Here is a 14,119-nt window from a genome sequence, read left to right on the forward strand (position 1 = left end):
AGAAGGGGAGGGAGAGGGGGAGGGGGAGGAGGGAAGGATTTGAAGGAGGAAGGGGAATAGGAGGAAGAGGAGGGGGAGGAGAAGAATTTTTAAAAGTCATTTAGACACAAGGAATATGATATGATATCTTAGTCTGCTCAGGCTTCCATAATAAAATACTATAGACTGAATGGCTTAAACACCAGAGAGTTATTTTCTCACAGTGCTAGAGGCTAAAAGTTCAAGATCAGGATACCCACATGTTCAGAATCTAGTGAAGAATCACTTCTTTACCTGCAGATGACCACCTTCTCACTGAGTCTTTACACTGTCCTTGCAAAGAGGAGAGCAAGCTTTCTGGTGTTGACTCTTTTAAGGGTAGTAATCCCATCAGACCAGGGACCATCCTCATAACCTAATTACCTCTAAAAGGACCCATTTCCAAACACCATTACATTGGGGATTAGGGCTTTGATATATAAATTCAGGGTGATGAGGTGAACACAAATATTTAGTTCTTAACAATATCAGACTGAAACTTGAAATCAACACCAAAAAGAAAAAAACTATAGAACACTGGAAATGGAATCCATGAAGCTCTGATAGAATAGGAACACTGCCATGTACAAATACATAACAATAAATAATCTCACCATTATGTACAATTAAAATGAACCAAAAAATTAAAATTAAAAAACTACAAAAAAGAACAGAAACATGACCTAATTTTTCCACTGCTATATCTTCAACAATTGTTAAAGTCTTTGTAGTATGATTAATATATATTTCTTTTTTTTAGAGAGAGAAGAGAGAGAGAGAGAATTTTTTAATATTTATTTTTCAGTTTTTGGTGAATACAACATCTTTATTTTATTTTTATGTGGTGCTGAGGATTGAGCCCAGCGCCCCACACATGCCAGGCGATCGCGTTACCGCTTGAGTCACATCCCCAGCCCTTAATATATATTTCTAAATAAGTGAATGAATGCCAGAATAAGTGAATGTACATCTAATGAATTAATGCAGGTTTTGAGGAATCTGAATGATAATCATAGCATTATGCAACATTATAAGCTCATTTATACAATCATTTTAAACTAGTTCTTATAAAGTTAGTTTCAAACCACCCAAAAGTTTTTAGTTTAGTATCAATAGGATTTCTTTCTTTTACTGCCATTCTTTATAGTGAGACAACCTATGTCTCACTATAATTGCTTTAACAATCCTACTAAATAGAAGCAGTTTCATTTAAATATGAAGGTGAACATTAAATTTAGGAATAATCAAAAAGACCTACTATGAAAACACCATGAAAAATACTAAAAGAATTACAGTTTAAAATCTAGAGGAATTTAAAATGGAATACAATAAATATTCATACTCTATGATTCAATTTATGAGGTAAACTAATCTATAGTGAAACAAATCTGTATATTGGTCTATGTAGGGGAAATTAACTAGAAAGTGTACCAAGGAACTTTCCGGAATATGAGAAAATGTCTATATCTTCATGAAAATGTGGGATATGCAGGTCTGTACATTTGTCAAAACTCATGAAATTGTACTCAAGACCTATATCTTTTGTTGTATATAACTTTTATCTTTAAAAAAACATAAATAAATATTGAGCTCAGTGCATAGGTTTGCTTTTTGCAGTGGGATGGGTTAATAATTCTAAAACTAGTTTCTGTGTATTATGAGTCTGAGCACTGTAGTAAACATTTGGGGATAGTGGGAATCAGGTTCTTCACTGTTAGATAAAGTGCTGCGTCCGGCTAACGGAGCCGAGTCCGGCGAGGGACGGCGGGGTTAAAAATACACAGGACACCAAGGTTCTTCATCCAGGAGGGAGCGTGTGCACGCGCTTTATTGCCAAATTTGTTCCCCTTATATATCTTTTTAACAGCTGCGGGAAATTACTCAAAAGTGAGGAGGGGAGAGTAATAACTGCGTCCTTGGGTTACCGTCACGTCACCGTCCCCTATCAGGAGGCTCGAACAGGTCAAGACACATATGCTCCAGGCAGATAAACAGGGAACCGCAAGCCTGCGTCATGGCCTTGTGAGCTGGCCACATTGACATGCATAACAAAGAACTGGGGGTTGAGTCCCCAGGGGCCAGGGCGGGCCTGCTACCAGCAATAAAGGAGTTATCCAACAAAACCTTGTGGTGTTGAGTTGCAACTGGAAATGTCAGAAATAACTCACGATTTTAATATCTAGATGATAGTTAAGAGAGAAATAAGAGAAGATTGTGTGTGTAAGGGTAGGTGGGTGTGATTCCTAGCTCTGTACACTGGGAGATGTTTACACTAGTAGTAAATAACACTTTGGTACCAATGACTGCCATATCTTGATTTCTACATAGCATTCTCCAAGGAGTCACAAGAGCAGTCTTTGCAAAGAAGAGCAATTCCAGGTTTGGGGCACAGAAAGTACAAGATTATCCTAAAACATTTTGTGCCAGAAAGTAAGAAAGTGCTTCAAAAAATGGTGGGAACATACCAAAAAAGATACAAAGAGTAAGCTTCTGACTCTTCCATTAACAAACATCAAAATAATAATAGTAATGAATTATAAATCAACAACTAAAATAAGAGCCCATGAGTCCATATGGATAAAAATAAATAATTAGATAAGTGGAGAACAAGGAAAAACACTAGCTAATACATATAAAAGGCAAAATGGATGTGAAAAAATCACTAATGGATACAGAAACTAGTGAGTGAACATTTGATGAGGAGTAAAAATATATGAGAGCTTAAATATTTCCCCATAAAGTACTTATTAATTATAGAAGAAAATAGCAACTTTCAGTGGAAAACCTGGCAGATGCCATCTTAACAAAGTGACAAAATTTGATATCACTAGTATTGGAATAAGACAACATCATGTGTCTCCTGGTATAATGTACTAAGAAAGATATAATATCACTTCTGTGGTTTTCCTTCCCCAAAAATGTATAATTCAGATTTAATCATGAGGAAATATCAAACAAGTCAATTTAGAGATAGTCTACAAAATAACTGACCTATACTAGTGAAAATTTCAAAGTCAAGACAATGAATGATCCCAAACTACGCTTGGAGAACTTGCAGTACGTGAATATAGACTCTGGATTCAATCATTATGTTGTGTCAGTGTTACGAGTCTTGATTTTTATTATTGTACTTTATGATAAGAGGTTTTCCTGTTGAGGGGAAATACACACTGCAACATGTAGTAGTAAAGGAGTAAGGTATAGCTAATGTCTTCAACTTACTCTAAGGTAGTGATCCTAGAGAAGAGAAAGTATGTAATATTTCACATACACATGGCAGGAGCCTCAATTCTGAGCTACACCATTAGGATTAGTGACTAACAGCTTAAATTTATATCGTGCCAGGATAAAAGGTTGCATACTTCTATTTTCACAAATATTTGTAAATCTGCAAACTTACTGAGAAGAAATCACTTCTTACAGACCCTCAGTCAAACACCTTCATGGAAGGGGCAGAACCCCCATTGTTGAAGACATACCATGTGGAGGGAACATGCTAAAGGCCTATGCTGTGGAAATTGTAGACCCAGATTTTAAGTTCTTTGCTAGGAAACATCAACAAATCAATCACTTATCCTCTCTGATTTCTCATCACTAAAATGAAAATAAAAGTATCATCTAGGAGAGTTGAGGAGTAAAATAAATAAAGGCATGATCATGACATAGGTGCTCAATAAATCACCAAATCTTTGTGCAGCAAACTTCTATACATTATCACTTTTAGCTTCTCAATCACTCTGAGGAAAGCATCATTGCCCTCATTTTTACATTGTCTAAAACAGGGTCCACATCAGCTAAGTAAGTAACAAAAACCATCCTAGTGTCGAACACTAGTGTGACTGATTCCAAAGCTCAAGCTCAGTGTACTGAAACTACTATCTATAGAGCAAAGTGCTCAGGAGTAGGAGAAGAGTGACAACATGGCCTCTGTATGAACTAGAGTTAAAATGACCCTGCAGCTAATGGCTCAAAGAACACCCATTGATCTTAGCCTGTATTCTGAGGACTTCATTTACATCTTCCTAATAAATGATAGAATAACTTGAAATGACATTTTCATTATTACCTTAAGCCATAATGCCATAAGACTGCTGGTGAGATGTCAATTATATGCTGGTAGAGTTATAAGTCTTTGTCCATCTATCTTTTTCCACCTCTGGTACCAATGTCACTACTAGCACTGCCACTATTAACGAATGTCAATGATGAGCCTAGAAATCTTTGTCATCAAGTTAGTCATATTTTGTTTTAAAAGCCAATTATATAGGCTAAAGTTTGGGCTTTAAAAAGCCATCAACCAATAATTACAAACTACATTTCAATTCCTATACTTCAGTAGAATGTTAGTACTGTCATCTTGCAGATGAAAGAACTCAGACTCAGTGATTCTAAGCATTTCTAAAAACCTCATGCCCATAGTTCACCAAGACTCAAATCCAAAAATCATTAGCCAGGCTAGTGTAAATTATCTTAATTGCTGTGGTAGTAGTTGAGAGCGGGGTGGGGAGAAACTTCTTTTAAAAAAATGGGTCACAAACTATCTAGGTTTGTTTTAATCAGTTATGTAAATTGGTCCCCAAACCACAAACTAAGCCTGTAGAAAAAAAAAGAAGTCGGGCTACTTGCAAAGATAAATGGGTCCATGAAGAAATATTCAAAGTATATTTACAAAGTGCATTGACCTGTTCAGTCCAACCCTTAGTTGCACATAATAGAAACCAAATTTGAGGAGGAACAGGAAGAAGAAAAGAAAGGAGACAGAGAAGGAAAGAAGAGACAGTGTTTTCTAAAGCTATCAGTGCTGACAGCCAGTGAATCACTTATAACACTAAGAGTAAAAAGAAGTGATAAAATTTTGCTAATTCCAACACTGTAGGGCTTAGTCATATTTTTAACTAATCTGCTCTTCTGTCATGCATCATAGATTGTTTGCCACCAAATTTGAACTCATAACTCTCTCCAAAAAAACAAAAAAAAGCAGTAAGAATATAAGCATAGTATAATCTTGTCTATTCTCATAAAAGCTGCTCAATACACACTGTTTCAAAAGCAATTATACAAACTAAATTGAATTCAACTAAAAGGATGGAAGAATAACATCTGTTCTGCCCATGGCAATATGACTACTATGGTGAGGTAATGGCCTTTACACACATGAATGCACACTTGTGCACACACACACACACACACACACACTCACTCATAGGTGTGACATAGGTGCTCACACACACTTTTGTTTGACGACATTAGGTAGTCAGTAGTGGCCTGACCTGGGACCGTGCACTATACAATCTTAAAACAGTATGTATTATTGTTGTTATTATTAAATATCATTTGATAAATCCACAGTTGTACCATGAAAGATGTGGTTCATTTAAAGTACACAAACAGTATCCCCTAGACTAGCACAGGGTAAAGGTCTTTAATGAGAACCACCTTTCCTGGACAGCAGAGTCTTTGCATACATATGAAGTGTTCAGTAAATATTTAATGAATATATCCAAACCCAAGCACTCTCTGACTATGCTTGAGTTTTCCTCTAACATCTTACCCAGAAGGCGGCATGAAAAGAACAATAAAATAGCAGCTATTTATTATTCCTAACTATTAAATAAGCCAAACATGCTAATCACTTAACTTGCATTGCCTCGTTTAATCTCTACCACATAAATTCTATCATTATCCCATTGCACATATGAAAAAACTAAGGCTCAGATACAACTGAAGTCATATGTCCACAGGCAAACAGCCAGTGGTAAGGAATGGAAGGGAGCTTCCAGCTGAAATTCTCTAACCACAATGTATGTGTTCCTAACCACAGATGAGCTGTTCTGTCCAATTTATCCTTCAGGTTGGAGAAAGAAATACAGCTCCAAAGAGGTTAATTTAAAAAAAAAAAATTAAAAGGATGGTTGGCAATCCAGGGTTCCCTTGCATTTGAAAAGCCCAGGGCCCTGAGTGGGAATTCCAAGTGGGAATTCCTCAGTTCATACAAATCCATGTGTTCTACATGCATTCCCAGAAAAGGACCCACGTCTGCAGCCTACATAGATGGTGTATTTATCCAGTTTTGAGGTTTAAACTCACCCAACTCACTCTGGTTTAATGTTTCTTTTTTCTATTGCTACTGAAGCAAGATCTTCCATATTCCACTCAGGAAAGAGAAATCCCAGCAGAAGAGGGACTCTAGATGAGCTCTGGCAGCTCACCTTTGAAAATACCAGACTCTGTAGCTGGCCTTTGAGTGGTCTGGCAGACTGGCCCCAGGCAGACATTGCCCCAGAGTATCTCTGACTGTATCCATTGAAGCCCTGAAGGCTTCTCTTCTCCAGAATCCTCTATTAAAATGCAAAAGTCTTCATCACTGCCAGACTGAATGCCTGAGCCCTGCTAGTTCCCACAGAGTTCCTGATGTGGCTGCGGGCCATTGGATTCACAGCACCTGCCAGAGCCTCTTCTATCCAACTGTATTCCCAGCCCAGCTCCCTGGCCAGCCCAGGCTTGTTGCTGCCCAGCCAGGACCTGGCAGGACTTGCTTCCTCATTATGCATGCTCACTACCAAATCTTCAATCTCATGCTCTCTCTACTGGCTCATCTCCCTCATCCCTCAAATTCTGTGCCACCATGGGATTTATCACCCACACCAGGATACTTTTAAGACTGAACAGGAACACCATATTAAAAATACCCCAGGGCAACAAGCATAAATCTGCCAATCTTGATCCAATCATTTCAAATACCCATAGGAGTTCCCTATCTTCCCAATTAAATCTTTTGCCTTTTTCAGAGACTCATTCAATTTCTTTCTTCTCTGCCAAAATTCTAGAATTGGTTGTCCACAAATATGGCCTCCATATACTCACCACCTACTTCCTCTCTGATCTCCAATCAATCTTCTGGTATCCACCATTCAACTGAACTAAACGTATATATACTAAACCAAATCTCCTTCTCCCAGTTCTTTTTCTCCTAGATCTCTCTGCTGTACTTGTTTCTAATCAATCTTCCATGCCCCAGCCCTCAGCTCCTTGAAGATCTCAGTGTTGCACCCATTCTTTGATTGTTCCCTATTATAAATGACAAGAACCTTCACATACTTGAAACACCTGCCTCTTCCCCAGTTACATCTCAGTTATCCCTCATTGAACATTATTATGAGATCCTCTCATCCTGACCATTTCCTCTGGCTGAGCTGTGATTCATCCAAATTCCCCTCAAATGTTTCATGCAGGGAGAAGCACACCCCTGGCAGCTTGGAGGAGCTCAACACAGCTTCTCACTACTCTGCCTCTCTCCCTCACATTGTCCTATTGCTAGCAGCCTCTTCATTCTGGAGGTTTCTATCATGGTCAGAGTCAACAAAATCTCCTGAGTACTCATTTATGAATTCTTACCAAGTTGCTTTCTTCCATCTTGACCTTATGCAATGGATTTCTTTTTTTTATCAACCCAAATATAGGTTTTTACATTTATCCCAGTTACATTTCAGCATCTTAATTTCAATCCTATTTCACAGCCTGTCAAGACCCTTTTGAGCTTTAATGCTATCATCTATCATGTTAACCCTTCTCCTATTGAGTTGTCTACAAATTTGATAAGCATCCCTTATATGATTTTCTCTTTTCTGTGTCAATTTCAGCTTGGAGACAGCTGATTTTTCAAAAAGGAATGTTAAAACCCTTTTCACTGCCTCTCAGCTGCCCTGACAGCGTGTCACCAGTTCTTGCCTCCCTAGTCTAAGGTTACTAGTCCTGTCATTTAGAATACTGATTCCCAAATTTTAGCAGGCATCCGCATTACCTATAACATGTTAGAATGCATATTCCCAGGTATAAGCTTCAGTAAGTCTGATTCAGTAAACTCAAGAGGTATTCAACAATAGGGTCCTTTGATTAGCACCCCAGTTATCTAGGAATAATCTGCGTGCGTGTGTGTGTGTGTGTGTGTGTGTAAAAGAAAGAGAAAGGGCTGTAATAATGGTTGAGACAAGTTATATTTTCTAAATGTCTTCCCAGCTTTCAAATATCCTTTCTGGGAATTAGACATAATGTTATTCTGCCTACAATTAGCTACTTTTCATTCATGTTTTCTAGGTAAAAATTCACATTGTACATAAATGGTACCAAATTACTCCTTAAAGGCCCAGATGTTCAATTTGAAATTATTTAACAAAGTGAATACATTTAAATGACTTCTTTATGGCCTTAAATTTAAGTAGATTATTTGGAGTCTTAGTTTATATGCCTTTGACCTTAGATTTATTTATAAATCAACTCTTTATATCCCAGATGTATGACGTGTTATATCTTAATTGTTCCCAAAAAATCTCAAAAACTTCTGTTCTTTTGTTCTATTTTATCCCATTTTAAATTTAATTTCACATTTACTTTTAACTCATCATGGTTTTATTGGTTGTTAACCTCATGGGTTTAGCTTCCTTTTAATCTTCTCACACTCATCTCTTTTTAAATATTTTATGTAAAAGTATGTTACAGTGTAGCTTACTTTTAATTTTTTTTAGCTTTAAGACTGTCTTGCCTTTTTAAAATTCTTTTATTTTTTTAAGTATCATTACTTTAGCCTCATCTCTAACTTTTCTATTCTTGTTCTCTTGTTTTCACAGTGCCTGACCAAAAAAAAAAAATGTGGATTGTAGGAATGTTTAAGATGGAAAGAATCCATATTACAAGCAGCAAAGTATCAAAGCTGCCACCACTTTCACATCTGCTCCTCTGGCTTCTAATTCCTGTGACTCGAAGAGACTCACAAGAAATCCTATGCCATGTACCTTCAAATAATTTAGCTAGAACATCTTCTCTCATTTTTATTTTGCTGTTAATTTGTTACAGAAAGTCTTTCATAGTATAACTTCTACTATTAGGACAGATTTGTTCTGAAATGTTTTTGTCTTGTTTGGATTTTCTTAACCTAAATTTTGCTATAACTACCTTCATGCAAAATGAAATGATTCAGTAAAATGATGCATTTGGTGAACATTGATCCATTAAGCTCATGTGTAAAGAGAGAGAAAAATGATAGGGGTTAACTTTACTTAGTAATTACTTAATGGCACATCATGTGATAAGTGTTTATATATAAGTTTATATATAAACCCTGATTATATATAATTCTTCACAAAAAAAAAATCTGCAATGAAGGTATCTAGTCCATCTGTACTCCTATAACAATATACACTGGGTAGGTAATGTATAAAAAACAAAAATTTGTTTTCTTATAATTCTGGAGGGTTGAAAATCAAAGAACAAGGTGCTGGCATCTGGAATGTGCCTTCTCATTGCATCCTCACATGGTGGAAAGCAAAAGGGCAAAAGGCAACAAATGCTGAGTCCTCACATAGCAGAGAGTGAGCCCACTCCCACAGGCCCTTGTTATAATTCATTCATGAGGAAGGAGCCTCATGACCTAATCCCCACCCAGATTTCCCACCTCCCAAAACCACCACCTTGGTGATTAAGTTGCAATAGGAATTCTGAAGGGAACACCACATTCAAACCATACAGGAGGTATCATTGTCATCTTACAGATGAAGAGTCAACATTTCCCTGCTCTTCCTACTCCACTCAGCCATTCAGTCAAGCAGGTCGTGTGGAGAAGTGGAAATGCAGGTTGTAGGATATACTGTGACTACAGAGGACTTTCTCTCAGAGCTTCTGGGATAGCTGCTGCTTGCACCCTCACTGTAGGACCTAAGATTTGTCCTCAGCTCAAGAGAACCATGTCCCAAGGTGGAACAGCTCACTTGCTATAATTCAGAGGGACTAGGGACTATGAGAGCCACTCTCCTGGCCCAAATCCAGGCAGCTCCTTCAGGCTGGCTGAAGCCCAGCAGTGACTGTGATGCAGGACACTTTTTCATCTGCCTTCCCTCCATCCTTCCCTTCCCTCCAAGATGTGGATCCTCAGAACAGGATCTACTTCTTGGAAAACCTGACCCACAGCATCATTTTTATGGTAGCACAGCAATTTTTATTTATTTCTACTCTTTCCCAAAAAAGCATCAAAGGCAGTTTTCACAGATGTGTAAAATATAACAGGCTACCATGTTGGAGATAATAGAGAAAGGATTAAAAAAATAAATAAAACAATAGAAAAGATATAAAATGGAACCAGGAATGTAGCTAACACAAAAACTACTCTCTTAGCTGGATCAGAAATTGGACTTTTTTTTTTTTTTTGGCCAACACAAAGAAGAATCAATTCTACAATTCCCAATAACCTTAAGAAGTTAAATACACAGTGGCTAAGAAGAAACCAACTCCAAAGAGAAATACCTCCTGAGAATTCGTATAAAGATCTTCACTACCTCACATGAGAGGCAAAGGTGAGGTTCACAAAATGTTTGATTGTTTGGTAGGATGATCGGCCATCTAAGTTTATCTAGGTCTAGAAGTTTCCCGGGACATGAGACTTTCAGTTCACTATTGGCTGGTGTAAACGAGGAGAGTTGGTGGCCCTGGGGATGACACAACTCTAACATCAAGTCAGTAAAAAAGCAAGTCTGCAGAGGGTCAATATGAGTTAGTCTCTGCTGTGTGTATATATATATATATATATGGCAAAGAGTTTAACACTATACTACTCAAAAATAGCTGAAGTACAGCTACATGGTACTGTCAACTGAGTAAAGATCATTATGCATTCAACAGGCAGTTGAACTAAGGTCAGAGTTAACATTCTTAGGTGAAAATTGAAAAAAAAAACTGAAAACCACAGAAAGGTCTTTTTATCTTCACATGGTGGTGAGATAAAGGAATATTTGGGGACAGGAATAAAATTGTCTTTTGAAAGTCATTTTGAGTTGTCTCGATGACATAAATGCATGCACTGAGGTAAAAATATTCTCCTCAAAAAATAAATTGTGTGGCCACAAATTTAACCTGGAAAAAACAGAAACTGAAAAAGGCAGATGCTACCCCAAAAATCAATCACAATAAAACATCTATAGAATAATTAACTTAACTCTTTGCCACTTTGGGGCATACCTGCCATGATAAACTACTTGCAGAATTAACAAAAAAAGTAACTGAATAATTTTCCACTACTTGCATCTCATTACAATGAGCTCTTCCCATATATCCACCATCTAGTCTATAACTGAAATAATAATCCACTAGTTTATCACACTGACATGTTTCTAATGGACTGCGCCTAAGAGTTACAGTCAATAATCCTGATTTAAAAGTTTCAGTTTAGCAGTTATCTCTCAGCAAATAACCTTTGGAAGTCATTTAACAAATAAATATTCCCTATTCCTGAGGGATCTAATCAGCAATCATATGGATTTTCTTTTCTGGTCAAGTTCTAGTTGTCAATTGCAATTTGTAAAAGAAACTTGGAGGAAGTTAGAAACAAAAATGGCAATTATCCAGCTAATCTGGGTTTTGTATACAGTGGGTGCACCTGTCAGATATGTATCAGAATATTTTCTCTTTCCATTGACAAAATTTCCAAATGATTGTTAATGTTTTTTTTTTCTTGTTCTAGCATACAGACAAAGTGATAGATACTTTGGGTTGTCTGCTTGATTGAATTGATAGATGCCTAGGAAATATATAGGTTTAAGAGGTGTGTGTGAGTGCTTCTGGAAATGATTGGCACATGGGACAGCGAACTGAAAGAAAAGACCCATACTGAAGGTGGGCGGCACTGTCTAATATGCTGAAAGCCTCTGGGGTACCAGCTGCATTCTACTTAAGCAAGTACATCTATTGCTGCTGACATTGCCTACGGACATCAATCTTCAGCTTCTTCAGTCTTCCAATGTGGACTATTCACCAATGATTCTCTAGGGAGCTTCCAGTCCTCAGTCTCTAACTGGGGCTGCATCATTAGTTGCTTTTGTTCTAAAGATCCCACTTCTTGGACTGAGCAACTACTGAATTTTCCAGCTCTCCAGCCCATGCAGAGTCCTTGTGGGCCTATCCAGCTTCTAATCATGTAAGCCAATATAATGAATGCCTTTTTATAATTGCATATATATATATATATATATCCTGTTAGTTCTGCTGCTCTAGAGAATCCTGCCTAATAGAGACAGTCACAAGTAAAACTGAAATATACACACTCTGTGATGCCAGACCTCAGAGCACACTGTCCAGTGCCAGTGACAATCATCCTTTGAATTCAGATGGTGATCCACTGAGGTAGAGTCCCTTTTATTTTTTTCAGTGATTTTTTTTCTTCTATCTAAATGAGTTGGTTGCAATATCTATAGAGTGAGACTAAGAATTGGCTGAAAAGTCCAAACAAGGAAAACAAGTCCGTTTTCTAGGGAAATGCTGGTATCTTAGACTTCCACCTCACAAAAGCTAGGACATTCACATCTATGGGGAGGAGGGAGCTTCAGCACTGTGGCAATGGCTCAAAAAGCTCTCCAGCTTTGAAGAGCCTTGTTTGTATTTCTTCATTGCCTTATTCACCAGTTAGTTTCCAATCCTCCATTTCATTTTCTGCAGTGCTAATCCTGTGAAGGACAGAAAGCTGGGTGCCACCGAGCCACGTATTGCAGCCACACAGAGAGGTACTAAGCTTCCCTTCCCTGTAACTTCTCCACTGTCCCCTACCTGCTTCACAGCTACCTAATTCCATTACATGCCATTTGGCTATTTGCATCCACAGCTTAAGCCATTAAACAGGAGAGAAAGGGCCCCATTGGCTGCACAACAAAGTTATCCATTTCCTCAGTTCAACATACAGGCAAGCTTTTCTTCCCTCTGAATAGCTAGTTTTATCTGTGACTAAAAGCTCTGAAATTTTACTACTCAACCTGCTCACTTTTGCATTGCCTCAAAGGGAAGGTCAGTAATCTTCTTGACAGAAGATTTAAGACATAAGAAGCTTAGCATTCAGGTCTAGGAACTTAACCTCCATGCCCTCCCAGGGCACGTCTAATGGAGCTCCCATTTCAGTTTCCAGCTGGCTTTTCAAAAAAGCTGATGAGGACAGAATGGCTCCTCCACCACCCTGCTGTAGCTAGGCATTTTATACACCTCCAAACAAGACTAACGAGCAAGCTCCTCTTGGTGAAATGTAAGGATCCTGGCTCTGATTTTGTGAACTCTTGAATCAGAGTAATTTCCAAATACATCACTGGCAGTCCACACTTTTAGCCTGCCATCCAGGAGTCCAGAAATTGGATTGCCACCTCATTCTTTTCTAAAGGTGAAATGAGTCCTTTAAAAAAAAAAAAAGAAGAAGAAGAAGAAGAAGAAGTTTTATTTTTTTGTGGACATTACATTTTGCCAGAAATGAATGAATTATATGCAAGAATTTTTCACTTCCTAAAGAAGAACATAAACGTTTCTATTTCCAAAATGTACATGCATACATTTGCTTAAAAATAGCTACCTTCATTATCATAATGATTTTCCCCCTGTGTTCAGGAGCTCAGGGAATTAGTGGTAAATGTAAATGTAATCAAGGGCCCCACCATGCTTTTAATTTGGCAAGTGAAAACCATTTATATCTTTCATTGCTGTGGCAGGACAAGTCAGTTTTATTACCAAAAGAAGCTTAGAAGTAACCTGATTTGCCATCTGATTTTTTTTTCCATGTTTATATCTTGCCTGGATAATAATCCTGCTCTTAATGAGCAGTGTCGGTTCAATTATGGGAAACTGGACTGGTCAGAGTGTATGTTGGCACCTTTCTGGGACACAATCTGCCAAAACATATCAAAAATGTGAATATTCTTTGACCTAGAAATCTCACTTCTGTGAATTTACCCAGAGATAGTGGCACACACAGAAACAGGTACACATTCACTGTGTCACTGTCCACAACAGGAAAAAAAAAAAAAAGAAGGAAATAACCTTTATGTAATAAAAGGCAATAGTCAAATACAGTATGGTGTGCAAGTCAACTGCAATGCAAAGATTCAAAACAACTGTGTGACTCGGACACCTGAAATAGTTGAAATAAGAAATACCTTGTACCATACACAGAATTTATATGAAATTCTTTCATGCAGCAAGTGCTTGTCATGCACTTAGTAAGAGGCGTTATTCTAAAGCAGAGGTCACCAAACTTTTTCTACAAAGGGCCACATAGTAAATTTTGTAGGCCGCAAAGTTCCTAGAC

Source organism: Marmota marmota, unplaced genomic scaffold (genome assembly GCF_001458135.2).
Source record: "Marmota marmota marmota unplaced genomic scaffold, marMar, whole genome shotgun sequence".
NCBI lineage: Eukaryota > Metazoa > Chordata > Mammalia > Rodentia > Sciuridae > Marmota > Marmota marmota.